This window comes from Trichosurus vulpecula, chromosome 1, assembly GCF_011100635.1.
Source record: "Trichosurus vulpecula isolate mTriVul1 chromosome 1, mTriVul1.pri, whole genome shotgun sequence".
NCBI classification, from domain to species: domain Eukaryota; kingdom Metazoa; phylum Chordata; class Mammalia; order Diprotodontia; family Phalangeridae; genus Trichosurus; species Trichosurus vulpecula.
The window spans coordinates 518751638-518769856 of NC_050573.1; positions in this window are offsets into that span (position 1 = coordinate 518751638).

Consider the following 18219-nt stretch of genomic DNA (forward strand, 5'->3'; position numbering starts at 1 on the left):
GGAGAAAATTGAATAAAGGGGGACAGGATAGTATGTAAGGAAATATAGTTAGCCTTTCACAACATGAGCACTGTGGAAGTGTTTTGCGTAATGATACATCTGTGATCTGTGTTGAATTGCTTGCCTTCTTAAGGAGGGTGGATGGGAAGGGAAGAGGGGAGAGAATTTGGAACTCAAAGTTTCAAAAGCAGATGCTTAAAAAAATTAAATTTTTTTTTGCATGCAGCTGGGGAACAAGATATATAGGGAATGGGGTATAGAAATCTATCCTGCCCTACAAGAAAGTAAAGGGAAAGGGGATGAGGGGGGGGGGTGGGAATGGTGTGAAAGAGGGGAGGGCTGACTGGGAAATGAGGCAAACAGAATATATGCCATCTTGGAATGGGGGAGGGGAGGGTAGAAATGGGGAGAAAATTTGTAACTCAAAATCTTGTGGAAATCAATGTTGAAAACTAAAATATTAAATAAAATATATACAGAGGTAAAAAAAGGTTCCCACTCTTTAGGAAATAACATGCAAACAACTATGTGCACACAAGATACATACAGGTTAAACTGGAGACAATCTTGGAGGGAAGGCAGTAGCAGGGGTGTGTTGGTAAGCAAAAATGGGCTCCTTAGCACTTAGTTCAACAAGTGTCCTTGAATAGTTTGGCTTTTGTTCCCGAGTAATTCATTGAGCCTTACTAGGTGCTAAGCCCCAGGCCCAAACCCCTATTAGGTATAAAACCTTGGTGGATGTGGATTGGCAACTAAGGTGGGGCCCAAGGTGGGGCTAACTCCAGGGAGGGCCTAGTTTACATGTCTGGGAGAACAGAGGCTTTTAGACCACGTGGGTTTAAGTCTGCCTCTTTGTGACGATTCTAGGTCATGTGGGTGAGTCGCATCTGTGACTCACCCCTGACGCTGAAAAAGATATAAAAACCAGGAGTTGGCTGTCTGTTCTTTGGAGCTCTCCCCCTGCAGCAGTGGTGGTGCATGTGACTCTGGGCCAGCCCTTGTACTGAGCTCCCGGGCTGAACCTAGATGTTGGTAACTATGAATTGTATTGGGTCTGTCTGTTGATGTTTGTAATTTGTTTGTATTTTGGTCTGAAGTTTAGGGTGCTGGCTTTCTCCCCTGAACTAAGTGAATGCTGTCTGTATGCTGGATTAAAGTAAACTTGTCAACCCCTTCACCTTGCTTTCCTTAGTTAAGCAGATCAAAAGAACCTGTGCTGTTGGCAGCTTTCTGGGTGCTGGCTGTGGGTGGATCTTACACACCCACAGAAGCTGCTAGCCGGATTGTTGAAACAAGGGGGTTGGGTGTTCTGGGTGGGGATGGGTGGGTGGGTGGGGTGGGGAGGTGGGGAGGTAGGGTGTATTGGGGACAAGGAAGGCAGTTGCTGAAAAGGCAGTTAGGAGATGAGGTGTTATGTCCTAGAAATAGCAATAAGACCAGTGCTGCTGACTTGTGGAGCACGGTAGTAAAAGTTAGCCGTTTACAAGATAGAAGACTACTGGATTTAGAGTCAGAGAACCTGGGCTGTAAACCTCCCCCACCACTTGTTTCCCCCCATTTAGTGATAGTGATTTTGGTTCAGTCATTTCAATTTCCTGGGGCCTTAGTTCCTATATCTTCAAAATGAATTGACCCAGATGATCTCTGAAGCTGCCAGCTCTAAATCTTGTCACAGTGAGCCAATCCAGTGTTCTGGAGCCTGATACAACCTGCTGTGCATGGAATATAAGTCCTTATTGCGATTCCTAAGTATGAGTGGGCACAGTAGTGACCACAGGGAGTGATTTTTTTCCTCATCCATAGGTTCAATAAGTATGTATGTATCCCTGAGATCATGGTCCTGAAAGGTATGCTCTTCCGGTATGAGTTAGCATAAAGTAATGCAGAGCCATCCAAAGAAGCCTTCCAGTGATTGAGGTACTAGGAGGAAGAAGGAGTCATGTTCATTAATTCCAGTTCCCTTAAGTGGGGGTGGGGGTCGTAGGTAGTTGTGGACACTAAAAGTATCCTAGCCTTCCCTTAGGCAAAGCTATGAAGTAGGCGAAGGCTGTGTGCGTTGCTCCTTGGCTGGCACTTTCTGTGACCTTTTTCTTGCTACTGCCATGAAGGATAGGCTGACTAGGTTCCTCCAGAAAGGATTCCTTTTAATAGTAAGGTTCTACAAATGCTCCTGTTTGCAGATGACCCTGTGCTGACTGAACCAAGGCCTAGAATGCTACTGAGTCCATTTAATTAGATCCATAATTACTCAGACAAAATGACCATGAATATCAATCCAGGAAATAATTTTTTAAAAATAGTAACTATCACTTATATACAAATTCGAGGTATTGCAAAGGGATTTACATATGTTATATCATTTGGTCCTCACAACAGCTGTGTGAAACCAGCGACATTATTATCCCCACTTTGCAGACGGGGAAAATGAGAGATGTTAAATGACTTCCCCAGGGTCATATAGGTCTATATATAGTATGTCTATATAGTATCTGAGGCAGGATTTGATCTTGACTCTAAGACCAGCATGATAAACAGAAAGCTACTGAGAAAAATTCTTATTGTCTGACTTTGACAAGCAGTTGGATGGGCAGTTCATTGAGTCACTTAATTAGGGCCTTAGATAGATACTTCTGATGGATAACAGGCTGAACCTAGGATTGGATAAAACCTTGATGGCATTTAGACTGTGGAAACCCCCTTGAACTCTCCTTGAATCTTCCCACTTGATGAGGCCTGAGGCTATAAGCCTTTCACTATCTCTAGGCCCAAATCTCTAGGTTACTCTTAACCTAGCCTAGCCCTCCATAGTTGGGCTGCTTCCCCTTCTTGTTCCTATCAAAGTGTCAATGCCCAAATCTGTTATCCTTAAACTAGCCTAGCCCTACATTGTCTGTTATCTCCAGGGAGCCTTCAGCTACTTCCCACCCTTAATACCATTCTCTTAGTTCCTAGAGTCTGACCTCACCCCAGTTCCATCAAGCTCCTCCTTAGACTCCTCCTCAAGACCCTCCCTAAACCACTCCTCCCATCACCCCAGGACCACCCTAGATCCTTCCCACAATCTTTCTGTATATAAGCTCCATCTTGCCTCCAAGAAGGTTCTCAGATTCAATCTACCTCATTATGGCTTTACCCATTATGGCGACTCTTTAATAAACTTTGTTTTTCTTTGGTGGAGAAGGCTTGAGTCAAATTCATTCACTCAGGGACAGAGTTGTTGGTATTTTGGGGTGTCGAGCACCCCTAAAAACATACGATTCCTTAACCTCACCAATCTTGGTTGCTTATGTGAAATTAATCAGTGCCTTCAATAATACCAAAGTGTTCTCAAATACAAACAAATAAACAAGTGAAGGGAAAGACAGGGAATATGCATTTATAGTGCCTACTGTGTGCCAAGCATTGGGCTAAACACTTTTTTTTTTACAAACAAATAACAAAACAAAAACAGAACAACCCCAAACAGACAATACAACTCATGTCTGTTTTTAGTTCTTAACCTCTTTTCGTGTTACAGACTCTTTTAGCAGTTGATTCTTACTGTTTTTAAGTGCACAAAATAAAATACATTGGGTTACAAAGGATACCACTTATATCTAAATGGTTATCAAAATATTAAAACAAACAAGTTTCTAGATTCTAGGTTAAGAATCTCTGATCTCTCTGAATGATTGGAAGGATGGAGCAGTAAACTCCCAAAGCCTTCATTTATCAAGGATCTGAACTTGCAGAACTTTTCAGATAACACCATTGTCCATCAGCAGCCTGGCTTGGCTTTGACTCTTTGGAACCTCGTTCCTCCTCCCCCCCCCCCCCCCCCCCCCCCCCCCCGCCAAGTTATTACCCTCCACTGCCACCCTGTTGCCATTTCTTTTTGTTCATCGTAAGGTCCTAGAAGGCAGGGACTGTCCTTTTCTTTTTCTTACTTGTGGTATCCCCAGGGCTTAGGACAGTGATTAATATGCAGTAGGAGCTTATAAACAATAAGCAATATAACAATAGACTTATAAATATATAAATAATAAACATTTGCTTTCTGAATTGAACTGAAAGAGATAGTGCCTCTCTGCTGAAGATGGTCTTGATAGGTTGAGGGTGCTGACATCTCTTTAGAGCACTCTGTTATACCAAGCCCATCTAGTTCGCTAGCCCTGTGCACAGTTTAATTAAGGAACCCACTATATCCATTTAGATAAAAATTTAACAAAAATAATATGGGCCTGTGAATGAATGGAAAAGCATATATTAAGCATTTAGTATGTGCCAAATATATATTAGTGCTGAGGATCCACATACAAAAGTGAGACAGTCCCTGTCCTCAGGTTGCTTACATTCTAATGGGTGAGGCAATACATATCGAGAAGTAATGACAAGGGAGAAGTGTCTTCCTTCCAAACAAGGATGGAATGTGAGGACACTCAGCAGTCCAGCAAACCCTGGAAAGGGATTGACATTCCTTTTCTAGTGTCAATGACAGTGTTGATTTTATTACAGTTCAAGAGCTGGAAGGAGGGGATGGGGAAGAGAAGCACACAAGAGATTGTAGGGTAAATGTCAAGGTTTAATGGTCCAGAGGGTGTAGTGTTAGAGAGGGTAGATGGCAAGAAACTGGTTGAGGTGGAATATGCTGGGGATGGCTAGAAATAATAGGTTAGATGATTCACTTACCAATCATGACAACAAAGGCCTAATGGACAGATTTCCGGAGCTAAAAGAGCTAATTCTTGCCTCAGATGCAACGTAGACGACAAGGTCTCGTTGTTTGAAGGTTGCAATGTAAAACAGGAGGGATGACAAGAAATGTCCAAAATGGAATGGATAGACTTCTGGGCTTGGAGTAAGATGACCAGGTTTCAAAACACATATCCCTATGAAATTGACTAGTTATGTGACCATGGACAAAATTTTCTCCCTTTCTCTTCATCTTGAAAAAAAATCACTCTCTTCCTTTCCCCAGTCTCTGACAAGATTATCTTGCACTTTACTTGACTTCATAAGTTGGGCCAATGATTCTGGGTTGTCAAAAGTCACATGCTCCTTGATTCAATTTTTTTTAAAATTTCATTTCTTACCCTTTCTACTGCAGAAGGCTTATGTGCATGTGTGTGTGTTTAAATGCTTTCCTTCCTTGTCTTATTTGGAAAGCAACAATAACCCCCAGATTCTGCCAATAATGGCCTCTGAGGGACACTTCCAGCTCTAAAATTCTATTGTTCTGTATCTCATCTCTTTGGGAAATTACTATATTCTTAGTCTCAGGTGAGGTTTTTTTTTTTTTAAGTTTCTCCTTGGACGTTATGTTATGGTACATTAAAATTGGCCAGGTTGTCAACTTAATTAAGAAATCTACATAAAGGATAATTTAATAAAATATTTGACTATATATAGGAATAATGAGGTCCAAAAATCCCAGAAAAGTGGGGTCTTGTTCAGCTTGAAAATACATTTGTTGGTATAGAGAGATGTGTATTGAAACAGAGAAGAGAAATCTCTAATAGCATCTGAATTTCCAGTGGGAAGGAAAAGAAAATTCACATGATGTGTATTTCTGCTTAATTGATGCTGGAAGCCATATTATGCATATATTATTTCATTCATTCATCTGTCTATTTCTTTCATTCATGGATCCATTCTTTCATTTATTAAGCACTTACTGTGTTCAATGTTCTGTTAGGTTTGGGAGAGAAATACATCATCGATCTGCTCTCAAAGAACTTATAATAATATATTCATTATATGAAAGCCTGTCTCAGTTCTCTCCTTTCTTTCAACTTCTCCAAATAAGGATAACTACACACACACACATGCACACACACACACACAAGCATGCATGCACGCACACATACGCACATACACACACAAATTAATATGATATAAATCAGGATTCAAGAAATCTATGAGGGAAGTATGAAGAAGCAGCATGGCAGAGTAGTTTAAAGGGTAGGACTTGAAATTATCAAGACTTGTGTTCCAGTCCTGTCTTTCACAGATGCTGACTATGTGACCCTAGGCAACCCTTTAAGCACGGTAAGTGCTGAGAAGGTGCTGGCATGAACTAGTAGAGAAAATTGCCTGGGCATTCCCTATATCAGTGAAATCACAGGTCTAATCCTTATCTCAATTAGGTTAAAAGCAATCTCTGATCCTATGACCACTTAGGCACATTTTTTAAAATTTGAAATTATATTGGGGAAAAAAAAGAAACCACATTAAAAAGATTAACTATTTCATATATATCATCTTTTCCCCCTGTTCTTTGTATATGGAATGATCATATGTGTTAATGTTTATAATATTCATAATTCTAAAGTTTTTTTCTTTTTCTTTTCTTTTTTTAATTAAGATTTTTTTATTTATAGTTTACAACACTCAGTTCCACATGATTTTGAGTTCCAGATTTTCTTCCCCCTTCCTCCCTCCCTCCCCAAGATGGCATGGAATCCTATATATCTTCTACATATAACTTCGCATTGAGCTTATTTACACAATAGTCAAGTTGTAAAGAAGAATTATGACCAAAGGAATGAATCATGAGAAAGAAGAAACAAAATAAAAAAAAAAAAAACCAAAAACAAAAATAAAAAGAGAAAAAAAAAACAAGAGGAAAAAAAAGGAGAGCAAACAGTTTGCCTCAACCTGCATTCAGTCTCCATAGTTCTCTCTGGATGTAGATATCTCTCTCCCTCATGAGTCCTTTGGAGTTGTCTTTGAACCTTGTATTGTTGAGAAGAGTGAAGTCTATCAAGGTTAGTCATCACAGAATCCATATATCTGTGGTTGTGTATAATGTTCTCCTACTTCTGCTCTGCTCACTCATCATTATATCGTGTAGGTTTTTCCATGTTATTATGAAGTCTGTATCATCCCCATTTCTTATAGCACAATAGTATTCCATTACATTCATATACCACAACTTGTTCAGCCATTACTCAATTGATGGGCATCCCCTTGATTTCCAATTCTTTGCCACTACAAAAAGAGCCACCGTATATATTTTTGTACATATGGGTCCTTTTCCCACTTGTGTGATCTCTTTGGGATACAACCCTAGAAGTGGTATTGCTGGGTCAAAGGGTATGCATATTTTTATAGCCCTTTGGGCATAGTTCCAAATTGCTCTCCAGAATGGCTGGATCAGTTCACAAGTCCACCAGCAATGTAACAGTGTTCCAATTTTTTCACATCCTCTCCAGCATTTACCCATAATTCAAATTTTCAAAAAGAAATTAGATTAGGATCACAAACCCCGAGAGATTGGTGGAGAGTGAAGTTCAGGGGTCAAAATAGGTCAAAGATATACCATTTATCTTGTTACTTGTTTATAGTCAATAGGCAACAGAATGTTTATTAAGTGCCTACCATGTGCTGAGCTCTGTGCTAAATGTTGGGGATACAAACACAAAAAAAGACAGTCTTTGCCCTCAAGAAGCTTACAATCTAACCGGGGAAGATAACACACAGAAGAAAGCTGAAAGGGAAAGTGTTATAGGGAAGCTTCATTTTAAGAATTATATCACTAGTTTACTGATTAACTACAAGCTTTATTTTTTTGTCAAATAATTGACCCTATGTAGATCTTCCCAAAGTTGAGACCAAAATGGAGGGAGGGAGAAGCAGGAAAGATAAGGGGTAATCTGTGCATATTCAGGGCTAGTGTTCAATATTAGCTGAGTCCCTGCAAGGAGGAACAGAGTTTAGCTGAGTTTGGTGTGTGTACTGATGCTATGCCACTATGAGCCTTGCAGTGAGTGATGCATAAAGCTTGATAGTTATCTAGAGCATGAAGTATACCAATTGCTGTGTCTCTGGTTAGTCACAGCTTACAAGAGTGTGTGTGTTGAGGGTGTGTGTGTGTGTGTGTGTGTGTGTGTGTGTGTGTGTGTGCTAGAACACTTTGCTTTGGTTCAGATAAACAATTGCACAAATTTGGGGCAGGAGAGGAATGAAGTTCACATGAAGAAGATCTGGGAGTTTTAGTAAACTTTCAGCTCAGTGAGCCAACAGTCAAAGAAACACTAAAAACAAACAAAAAACCTAACTCAGTCATCAAGGGAGCATAGATGTCCTAAACAGGGTGATGACGGTTAGTGTATATTTAAAATATTGTATGAAGTTCTAGGCACTATTTTATGTCACATGAAGAACATTTAGGAGTGTATTGTTAATTTAAAATACAGCCTCCTCAGGAGTGTTCAGAACATTACAGGATAATAATGATAGATAATATCATAGGAAAAACACTGACAAAGTGGAAAGGTTTCAAAGAAGAGAAATCTAGGATAAAGAGGGCACTGGAGACTAAGCCGTATAAGGAAAAGCTGGAGAAGCAGAATTCATGTTCTTGTCTTCTCCACCAATACTCCAGTATCTTCACAAAATCTTTCATATATAGTTATCGCTTCTACATCGTGGGGGTTAGGGGTGAGGCCCCCCCACAATCAGGAAAATACACATAAAATTTCTCGGCCCTCCCTTCGTGCCAGAGAAGTCTGAATTGTTAGGGTATTAAAAGATAAAATATGTTGATAAAATACAATACTGTACATATATTTTGTGCATTTCTGAGGTTCTAAACTTTTTGTGTCATCTATGGCTTTCACATATTGTCTGCAGCTTCCCCCAAACTGCCCCCAAATTCCCATTTATTTCTTATGCCAATCTGCGATATATTGACACTGTGGTAAGGAAAGTCATCACATGGAAGGAATAACTGTACATCTTTTTCTACCCACACAGTCACCACCTTCTTGTTGTTCATCATTTGTTTTGAAGAGGACCAACGGCATCACAGGGTCATGTCTTGCCTTGTGCATGAATGTCATTTATGTGAGGCGGAGTTGCACTGAGTTGTCAGCCTCACTCTCTCTTCCAGAGTCATCAAAGTCCAGTGACAAGACACAAGTCAGGAAGACTGACCATGACCCAGGATACAGTGTATGACCCTGGCATCTTTGATGTCTGGCAAGCTCCGAGCACCCCGCAATACCTGCTTGAGCCATCTTTGTGGCTGTTGGAACGAACTGTTTTCATCCATCTATTCCATAGTCAGAAGTCTTCACATGCTTGGGATAGACATCCCCCTAACTCATCGACAGATCTGAGGCCTATTGGTTACTCTCAACTTTGTTTAGCCCATCTGCCAAGATGGTTTTGCCAGGGTATGGCTGCTGCACATACTATAGTTTCTTGGAGCCACAGGTGAGAATTTGGTGAAAGGCAGACACCAAAGGTGGATGAGCGGCCCTGAAAAGGGCTTTGTAAATCCTCACACCAGTGGTGCTAGCCCTCCTTGAGCACCCCAAACACCCCAAGTCACCACCTTAGTTCAGTCCCTCAACACATCTTGTCTGAACTATGGAAATAGCCTTCTAACAGATCTTGCCTCAAGTCTGTCTTCAACACAATCCATCTTCCACTTGGCTGCCAAAGCGACTTTCCTAAAGTGTAAAACTCTCCACTCCCTCCTTCCCAATAAATCCCAGTAGCTTCCTGTTATCTTCAGGATCAAATATAAAATTCTTTCTTTGGCACTTACAAGGCTGCATAACTTGGCCCCTTCCTTCCTTTATTTTCTTTCTCTGTGCTCCCCTCCACAAATTCTATGGTCCAGCAATACCACGCTACTCCCTGTACCATCACCATAACCCTCCATCTCTCAATCTCTGTGTCTTTGCATTAGGTGCTTTCACTCCCAGCTCTCAGGCCTTGAATATTCTGACCCCTTGACATCCCTAGTCCCTGAAGGAAGGGGATGTCCATACATAGATCTGGTTTGAGGTCCCCTTGCATAGTCCAGGGGGAGTGGTCACAGTGGCTGCTGGGCCAGGGGACCGGATGGAGAGAGAGAATGGGGGGCTAGGGAGACGAAGCAATCGATTAAAAAAAAAGAGGAGTGAGAATAAAGGAATTGTCTTTTTTGGGGTGGGGCTCATCTGGAATGGGGCTTCTTTTGTGACTCAACTCAAACACCATTTTACGTTCTCCCTAATTGCTTTAACTTTCTTCCCTAAGTTAACCTTCCTTATACTCTGTTTCTAGTGGGAATATCTCCATATACTTACATGTTATCTCCCTTATTATGATGTAAGCTCCTTGAAGGCACAGACTGTTTTCGTGTTTTTGCCTTCCTTTGTATATCACAATGCCTGACACATTTTCATTGTTTAGTTCTTTTTCAATCCTGTCCAACCCTTCATGACCTCACTTGGGGTTTTCTTGGCAAAGATACTGGAGTGGTTTGTGCCATTTCCTTCTCCAGTTCATTTTACAGATTAGGAAACTGAGGCAAACAGGGTTCAATGACTTGCCCAGGGTCACCTAGCTAGTAAGTGTCTGAGGCTGGATTTGAACTTGGGAAGATGAGTCTTCCTGCTTGTAGGTCTGGTAGTCTATAGGGTGTATCACCTGGCTGCCTGATGCATATTAGGTACTTCATAAATGCTTGTAGATTGATTTATAGTATATTTTTCTCACATAAAATGCTAATTGGCTTCTCTTGCTGTAGTCGCTCTCCTTTAAATCCATCTTATACTCAATCTGGTAAATCTCCCTAAATGCATAACTCTGTTTAAAACCTTGAATGGCTTCCCACTGTATCCAGTATAAGGTTCAAACATTTCATCCTGGCGTTCACAGTCCTTATCTATCTTACTTTTGCTCATTCCTACTCCAACATACGTAGTATATGCACTGGTTAGACTAGACCACTTACTTTTTCCAGATAAACCTTGCACTAACTACCTTTGCTCTTACCTGGGATATCTTTCCTCCTCTAACTTACTGAAATTGGCTCAGTTTTTCAAGGCCCACATAAAATACCATGTCCCTTACAAAGTCTTCCTTGATCTGTAGGTGAGCTCTTCTTTCTCTGGCCTCCATAGAGTTTTTGGTTCCTCTTATGAATTTTTACTTTGCATTGTAGTTATTTGTAAGTGTCTTTCTCTCTCTTCCCTTTTAGGTTCTAAATTCTTGGAGGTTTGGGAATGATCTTTTATTCATCTTTGTATTTCCTGAGCTCGGTGTCTCCATGGATAGCTTGCTGGAGCTGGAGTTAGGAAGACTCATCTTCCTGAGTTAAAAATCAGCCCTCAGACACTTAGCAGCTACGTGACCCTGGGCAAGTCACTTAATCCTGTTTGCCTCAGTTTCCTCATCTGTAAAGTGGTCTGGAGAAGGAAATGGCAAACCCCTCCAGTATCTTTGCCAAGAAAACCCCAAATAGGGTCAAGAAGAGTCAGACATGACTGAACCAATAGAGCAAGAACAAAACTCCCTGAAAAGTTCAAATCACTATCTTCACATAGGAAGTACTAGATAAGTATTAGTTGAACTGAATACTAAGGTAACATGAATCAAAGAATTAAGGACTGGGAGATAGAAGGGACCTTAGAGCTCTAGCTTCAACTCCTCTGTTTTATAGATGAGAAAGCTGAGCTTCACAGAGACTTGCTCCAGGTCACATAAGAAGGAATTCATAAAGCTGAGATTTGCATTTCAGTCCTCTGACTCCAAATTCAGTATTCTTAGCACTGTGCCATGCTATCACCTAAGCCAATTGTCCATCCCTGGCCTCTGGGGCCCTTGAATCACACAATCAAACATGAAGACCATTTAAGACTTTTCTGGTCATTTAAAACATAGCCTCCTTACGGATGTTCAGATCACAGGATGATAACAATAACAGTATATATTTTATAAATTTACATAATATTTAAAGGTTTGCAAAGCACTTTACAAATATCTGATTTTATCCTTTACAACCACCCTGGGAGGTAGTTGCTATTATCAACTCCCCCCTTCCCCATTTTACAGATGAGAAAACTGAGGCTGAGAGAGGTTAGGTGGCTTTCTTAGCGTCACACAGCTAGTATCTGAGGTTGAGTTTGAACTCAGTTCTTCCTAACTGCAGGGCCAGCTCTCTGTCTATTGCATTATTTCCATTTAGACCTGAAAGGAAACTTAGAGGTCATCTAGTATAACCCCATCCTTTTGTGGAAACTGAGGCCTAGAGAGGGTACGTGACCTTCCCAAGGCCACTCACTAGTTCGTGGCAGAGCTAAGATACAAAATAAGGTCTGTTGACTCTTAATTCAGCATTCATTGCATTTTACCTTGTTGGCTCTGGTTCCATACAGGAAAATTGTGTTTGGCTATGTCATAATTGAATGAAAAACACCTTTACAAGCACAACAGCCCTGTGCCTGGTGCTGATTTGACCTCATTGCCCTTCTCATATTTCTGGGCAAATACGTGATGGGAGATGGGACCTCTCTAAAGCAATCAGAGGCCTCCCATAAAGTTCCTTCTGGATCACCTGTGTGGATGTCAGCTGGTCTGATGGAGTTGCTTGAGACTACAACAAACATTTTAATGAAGAAGGCTCATATGTTATAAGAGTTGGCAGATTACCACCCTGAAGAGTGTTAATTGCAGTCCCCATAGATGCTGCTTCTTAAAATCAGGGATTAAAGATGTCTGTAACCTGAACAATGCTGAAGCCTGTTTCTATCAAACAGGTAATTTATTCCAGCTGTTTGGCACTATAATCTTCCAGAGCTTTTCCCCAAAGTTACCGTTAGCTCCAGGCAATCTCAAAATTAATGCCTTGGTTACAGTGAAATGATTTTTTTTTTAAAAGTCTCTCAGAAATGAGTTGATGGTTTCTTTGGGAATAGGTTTCTCCATAACACCTGGCATTAACACCAGTTCACCCTGTTGTTTTCCTCTGTAGATGAGAAAACCCTTGGGTTTGTCCTTTACCCTGTAGACCAGAAATAGTCCCATATACAGCCACTCCCAGAATGACCACACTCTCCTGAAACCAGGCGACTGCATAACATAACACAAAAGGCATCTGTACAAAATGTTTGAGGCCCAAGGGTCAGATAAATGTGGTCATGTCTGTTTTCCAGAATAGGAGTAAAAGGGTGTTTGTGTATTGAGAGGAGAAGCTAGGGATCGTGGGGCAGGAATGGGGATGAATTGAAAGAGCCTCCTAGGTTCAAATCAAGTTTACAGAAAATGAAGCAATCGGATGATCCATGTAGGAGAGTTTTCTTTCCCCAGTGGGGAGATATTAACCTGGTTCATTGCCATTCCTGTCTTTGATTGCCTCATAGTCATATATTATCTGTCTATTTAATTTGTGTTCTAACAGACTATGCCCCAGTGGACCTAGGTTACCAAGTTTGGTGATGAAGGTGGCTTACTGTCTTGGCCACATACCTTAGAACTGATGACGAAGAAACATTGGGCAAAGCGTACAAGCCGAGAGGTAAAATCTAAAATTGATACCAAATTATCTTAGAGTCTCTTATTTTTAAAATCTATTTTATTTTTAATTTATGGAATAAAACAAGCATTTCTATAACATAGTACAATAAAAAAGATGATTGCACATGAAACTGCAAATCTACTATGTGTAACTTGCTATTCCTTTCAGATATACAACAAAATTATCATGTGAATTTCTTTTTTTCTTTCCTCCTTCTGCCCCAGCCATAGAGATGGCTACCATAAGACACAAATAGGTCTGTGTATGTGTATGTGTATGTGTGTGTGTGTGTATACATATATATATACACACACATATACATACACACCCATGCATACCCACACAACACACACATACATACATATGTTTTACATATATATATTTATATATATATAAATTATTCTATATATATTTTTACATATTAGTTCTTTCTTTGGATATAGATAGCATCTTTCTTCATAGTCTTTTATAGTTCATTTGGGTATTTATAATAGACAAAATAACTTATTCAGTCAAAGTCATTCTTAAAACAATATTGCTGTTACTGTATGCAATGTTCTCTTGGTTCTGCTTATTTCACTCTCCGTTATTTTGGGCAAGTCTTTCCATGTTTTTCTAAGATCACTGAGCTCATAATTTCTTATAACACAGTAGTATTCCATCACAAGCATATACTACGACTTGTTCAACCATTCCCCAATGGATGGGCATCCTCTCAATTTCCAGTTCTTTGCCACTACAAAGAGAACTGCTATAAACCTTTTAGAACGTATATGTTTTTTATCCTTTTCCCCAATTATCTTTGGAAATATACCAAGTAGTGCTATATAGTGCAATGTGTTTTTTTTTAAAAAAGCACATGTCCATAAAACATATCTATCTCTTCTTGGCAGAGAGGTGGACTACATATACGTAAAAAGGCATATTCTTTAAGATATGGGCATTGTGTCTTATCATACTTATTCAGTGTACTCATTGGAAACATTTTCATTTTTTGCCTTTGAATCTGGGGTGCTGCCTTGTACAAAATAGGAAGCTTTTAGTTGAATTGATTTTTTATCACCTTTTACAAAGCAAGAAAGACAGAATCATATAGTAGATAGAGAGCCACCCTTGGAGCTAAGAAGACCTGGGTTGAAGTCCTTCCCCTTTATTGCTGTGTGACATAGGCAAGAGTATTAACCTCTCCATGTTCTAGGCAACATTCTAAAACTGAGAAGGTACCAGCCTTCAGTAACAGAGGTAGTTTTCTCATCTGGGAGTTTCTTATACCAATGCAACCACAGGCCAGTCTATATCCCTTACAAAGTAGGACAATGTTTCTTGAGAGGAGGGGCCGTATCTTTTCCATGTTATAAAACCTTAAAAAAAGATTTTGGCTCCATAACATCAAAGCATCAAGTCTTCTACTCTGATGTTTTGTCTACACAATCCATTGGAATGAAATTTTGACGGCTGTTTCATGAAACCTGGCCATAGATTATTGCACTTCTCACAGCCAGTTTTTATATGACTTCTATTTCTTTTCTTTCCCTCAGAATCACCCAATTTAGTGCCCTGCTTGTGACAAGTGCTTAAAAATGCTGTTGACTAGCAAGTCAACACATAGTCAATATTTAACTGTGATGATCCTTAGACATTAAGGTATTTCCAGGAAAAATAAAATTTCAAGATGTTGGTTCCTGTAGGGTCATTTGCTTCCCAGCTGTAAGTGCAGGAAAAAGAGCCTTTGTTTGCCAACTGCTTCACTGAGATGAATGTGGCATTTTCTTTCCTGTGTAGTCATGGGCAACTCACTTAACCTCTCTGAGCCCCAGTTTCCTTCTCTGGCAAATGGTAGACTTATAGCATACCTCACTTATGCCCAGGAGTGCGTTGGTAACTGTTTAAGCTCTCCAGAAAAGAAAAAAAATTGTAGATAGGGCACACTTTCAAGTTTAATCTGCTTTATTAACACTTTATCCATCACTTTCTTAAGTCTAGACAATCAGCCAAATGATACATTAAGCCCTGATTTCCGGTGATTGCTGATTTCAAGATGTAAATACACTGAAAATTTAACAATCGGCTCCAGAGCCAATGTAGCTCTGGAATCTTAACTGGCATCAATTGTGAAGAACATTCTTTATAAACTTCAATTTCTTTTGTAAATGCAAGGTGGTTGTTATTATTATTTTATTTCTCAGAGATAGTTTGTTTCCTTCTGGATTTTGATTTCTTAGTACCCAAGAGAATAGTGAAACTATATGGGTGAAATCCCAGGCAAAGAGGCAACTTGGCATATTTGATATGATCTTCAGTCTTGGAGTTAGGAAGACTCATGTTCAGGTTCTGCTTATAAAACATAACTTGTGTGTGGGTAGGGACTTAATAAACCCTTGTTGATTGGACTTAACTTGAGTATGTTCTCTATCAGAAAAAAAAAGTTACTTGTCTGGATTGATGAGAAGCAGTTTGTACTGTGGGAGTTTCCTATACAGACACTATCATAGGGAAGGAAGAAAAAAAAGCCATAGAATAGAATCTTCCAAGAAACAAAGTGTGAGCACCTTAATGAGTTGCTCCTTTTTGTTCTCTGGGAGCTGTCTATTTAATGATGAGTTCGTACGCTTTTCTCTCTAAATGGAAAGGATAGGCCTATTTAGCAAGCAGATGAGGTTGGGAACTCTGGTGGAGATATTCCAAAAATAATATCCAGATGGAAAACAAGATGTGAAAGGGCATAAAGCTTGAATTGAACATCCCCCAGAGAGAAAAGGAAATAAGCTATTTAATGAGCCAACCAATTTCAATAGGAAATTATTTTTTTTTAAAAAAAGAATTTTTTGAAGGACACCTAGGGGCATTTCAGAGAGCACAGAGCCAAAAACAAAAAAAGATGCTGGAGGGGAAAAAATGGTATAGCCCTATTCAACATGGAATAAGATGGAGGGAGGGAAAGTTCATTAAAAACAGAAAAGCCCAGAGTCTTGACAACTCAGGACTCATGTGCTTAAATCACATAATAATCTCACAGATATATTTTCTAAGAGGAGTTATAGCATCTGCCTTGTACCTCTGGGGGAAAAAAAGGTCAATGCAGAAAGAATTTAGCACTGGTTGTAGAAGTGTGATTAAGGTCAAGGTAGAGATTAAGCCATTTGACAGAGTAGATCCAAATTCCCCCTCTAGTCCCTCATCACTGAGACTGGGTAGTAAGAACATATGTCTTTCACACTTGAGGAATGTGCTGCTTAATTATCTATTGCTAATGAATTCTAAAGTGCTTTGGCACAGGGGAATTCCTCCTTAAGATCAAAAGATCATAGATCTAGAGCTGCAGGGAACTTAGGGATGATCCAAGTTCCACCGTATCATTTTATAGATGAAGAAACTGAGGACCAGAAAATGCCTTGCCCAAAGTCACAGAGCCAGTTAAGTGACATAACAAGGACTTTGAACTTGGATTCCATGACTACAAATTCAGCACTCTTTCTACGGCACCACACTGCCTACCCTAGTCCATATTTTATGGACTCACATATGAGAATATATATAATCAGACACATACTGTACATATATACATATACAGTATGTGTGTATATATGTAAATACACACACACACACACACCCCAATGTATGTCAAATAAAATCAAGCCAGCATACATTTATTAAGCATTTGCTTTGTGTTAGGCACTCAGACATATCCCTTGGTCATTCATGTTCTCTATATGCATAGCCTCTATGTATATTCTATGGTCATACATGTTCTCTCACACACATACCTTTCCCCACTATTTTATGATAACCAATGAAAGAGCTTTTGACCAATGTGTTGGAGGAGGTGGATCAGGGAATTTTTTTTTATTGCCATTTAATTTGCTATGTTGTTTGATTAAATCTCCTTTGTTTTGAAATCATGTGGCCTCTCTCTGGCTGATAAACACACTGATGGAGGTTCATAGGCTACGGTTTTGTGTAGGTGCTGACCCACAGAGGACCTCAAAGCTTAAACTTGGGGTAGTTTCTTTTCTAGGGGCCCACACATAAAGGGGGTACCTCAGGAATTTCATTTTCTCTATTGCTATTATTTACATTATATTTATGCTCTACTATGTTTAACTTTTTTTTGAAAAAAGGATTTTCTTGCTAAACAATCCTATTCTAATGCAGACCAAATTGTTTGAAAATAAATAGGTACAAAAACAATGAACTAATAAAATAGTTAATACCAATGAAATCATATGTCATGCAGAGTGAAGCATAGATCTCTTCCCGTCCCTCCCCAGACTGAGAAAATACCAAAAATGATTTTAGGAACCTTGACTTGAATGTCCAAATTTTGGAAATAGGCAAAGATATTCACTATTAGAATATTCTAGGCTTCTTTAATCAGTGATCTAGAATCCTCCCTCATGAATCAATTCTACACTAAAGCAAACTATTTGGATAGAGAGTGACATTTGGTCCATCATTTAGAGGCCTCTCTTTGTGACACCATTGATCTGGATGTCTAACATGAGGTACCCCACACACCCACATGTATGGCCTGGTAGCTATGTGAGTGTTCAGTGGATAGAAGCTATGGGAGAGAGGCAGGGAAGCTGAGACCGTAGAATTGCCAATTAATTGGTCTTAGTAGATTTGAGTCAGTACTAAATGACTCTTGTACACTGTGAATGTCACAGACTGTATCCCATATACTCATTTGCGTATTTCCTCCTGCCATATCTATTGAAGACCTCAGAAAGAAATTTCTTATCACCCTAAAGTCCTTGGCATTGTCAAATGGTTCAATATCAGAAACTGATAGGATTTTGTCAGTGGAAATGATGTTAAAAAGGTGATGTGCTTTGCCATTGGACTCTAAAGACCATGGGACCTTTCTATATGTCTTGCAGCTAAACTCTTCCACGTATGTTTTCATCCCCATTAAAAAGTGAGCTCCTTGAAAGGAAGGGCTATCT